Consider the following 2,773-nt stretch of genomic DNA (forward strand, 5'->3'; position numbering starts at 1 on the left):
TTGCAGTCATCATGTAAACAGGTTATGGTCTTGAAATGCACTCACCAGTGCACATACTGGCTGTAAAAATACCATGCATACACCTTTTGTCCAAGTCTTCTTGACACACTGTAAAAGATCTCAGCCGTCAGCACAGACAAGGCAGTACATACTCCTTCTCCACTACCACATACTGCAACTCCATGCAGGTCATCTTATTGTCACCAGGAAAGCAGGCCTAAGCATATTGTGCTCACTAACTCTACTTCCATACAAGGATCTGACTTAGTCATATGTCATAGGCTCATAGGATCTGCAAATCAATTGAGCTGCAAGAACATTTCAGCTTTGCCAGTACCCACCTTTCTTCCATTTTCAAGAAGGGCCAGGCCATTTATACCAGGGATGAATTTATGAATACCCAACCAGTTAACCTTTTTAAAGGCCGACAGTGTGTCACACTGTTTAACTTGGAGAGTTACTTTGTTCTAGAAAGGTGGGTAAGCACTGTGTTATAAATCTATCCCTCCACTATGTGCATTTATTTGTTGTAGTGGATTTACCACTTCTTGACCACAAGATCCTTAGGGCCCTAAACCATTAACACTAACCTAGCCCCAAATATGTTACCATCCAAAGCAATATCACTATTCTCTCTGCTATCCCTCTTGTTAATTCCATATTTCCTCTCCACTTATGAAAATCAGTCTTACCTAGGATTTTACCACCCAAAATCTCAAACCATACCAGATGTATCGAACATGACAGGCTACCCACTAGTTACTACTATAACTAACTCCTTAATCACCAGACACTATCAGCCTATTAGACCGAGATATATCAGCACAAAATCTAAACGCTATCAAAAACATATAAACAAAATCCTGAAGCTTATAGAAACTACAGGTTATAACCTTGCAGTGGATGGAGATATTCACCCAAACCCTGGCCCTGCCACCCTAGATGGTGCAACTTAATTTGCAACTAACCCAGATGAATCACTATCTATTAACAAGTCCCCAACTCTCCCCTGGTCTACCATCTAAATATTTGTAGCATAAATAACAAAGTACATAATCTACATGCCCTCCTACAAGTCCATTCCCCTGATATTTTATGCCTAACTGAAACCTGGCTGAAACCATCAACCTCAAATAATGAAATTGTACCACCTGGGTATAATATACTTAGACTCGATCGCTCTACTAGGAAGGGAGGGGGGGAGGTAGCTGTACTCTTAAAATCTACACTAAATGTTACCACAGTCCCCATTCAACCACCCCAGGTCAATAAAGCAGAAATAATTGCTACCAAGTTTCAAATTAACAAAAACAAATGTATGAATATAGTCTGAATGTACATTCCCCCAGGGAATAATACTAATGCCCTATAAGACATTCTCCATTGGTTAGCTAATAACTATCCACAAGAAACCATTGAAATACTTGTTGCTCTCAATCTCCTACCACCCATGTAAACCTGCCTGGATTCACACAGATCATATCCACCCCCACCAGGATAGGGAAACTTAACCAAAAGGATAGTATACTGGATTGGAAAATAATCAATAGCCACCCTGAAATGTATACATCGGGGGCCATCCCCAATAACCTCAGTGATCACTTTCTCACCTTTATCTGCAAGCACAAATCAAACAACTCCCATCAGCCCATGTATAGAACAATAAGAAATAATAAATGCTTTAATCCTAGTAAGGTTCAGGATGAACTTAAGATATGCAACTGGTCTGCCCTAAAACACTTGCCTCTAGACAAAGCTGTTGCCTACTTTAACAATAAATTCCTCACCATCCTCGATTCTCATGCTCCCGCTCGTTCTACTAGGGTAAAGACAAATGCTGCCCAGTGGCTCTCTAAAGAAACCAAATCAAAAATCATAGTCAGAAACAAAGCATGGGCAACATGGCGTGCTACAAAAGACCCTTTAAATGAAACCAAATTTAGACAACTAAGAAATGAGACTAAATGATCCATTCTATTAGATAAAAAAACTACTACTTCCATCTCCAACAAGGAAACCAAAATAACCCCCAAAAATTCTGGGCAGGGATAAATAAATTAGTGCACCCAGGTCAAACCACCACTCCACCTCCCTCAGCCTCTGCTAATAAACTGCCAGTGGATATTGCTAACAACTTTAATAATTTCTTTACTGAAACTACTCAAGCCCTCACTAGCCAATTGCCCCTTAATGCCTCTAACCCACTGGACAACAATCCCAGTACCCAGCCCACCTTTAGCTTCCAGCCAGTCTCTACATCTTTCATTCGATCACTGCTCAAAAAATTAAAACCTAGTACCCTAGCTACTGACCTTCTCCCTGCTGAATATTTGCAAAAAGCTGCTGATACCGTAACATACCCCATTTCCATTCTAATTAACCGGTCCATATCAGAAGCCTCTGTTTCCAATATCTGGAAAATATCTCGTGTCATACCCCTCCATAAAGGTGGTAACTCCACTGAATTATCTAATTTCAGATCCATAGCCATCCTGTCACCTCTGGCAAAAATTATGGAAAAATGTGTTCACAAACAACTTCTGCGCTTTCTAACCCAAAATAACCTTCTGGCTAACTCTCAGCATGGCTTCAGGCCAAAGCATAGTACTACCACAACTCTCCTCACCTTCTCAAATGCTATAAACTATAACAGGAACAACAACAAGCTATCCTAAGCCCTTTTCTTGGACCTGTCCAAGGCTTTTGATATGGTTAACCACTATCTTCTCATCAACACCCTGGCAACAATGTCTCTATGCAATCACTCTCTCCA

Source organism: Protopterus annectens, chromosome 16.part0, assembly GCF_019279795.1.
Source record: "Protopterus annectens isolate FY-2018-M chromosome 16.part0, PAN1.0, whole genome shotgun sequence".
Taxonomy (NCBI): Eukaryota; Metazoa; Chordata; order Ceratodontiformes; family Protopteridae; genus Protopterus; species Protopterus annectens.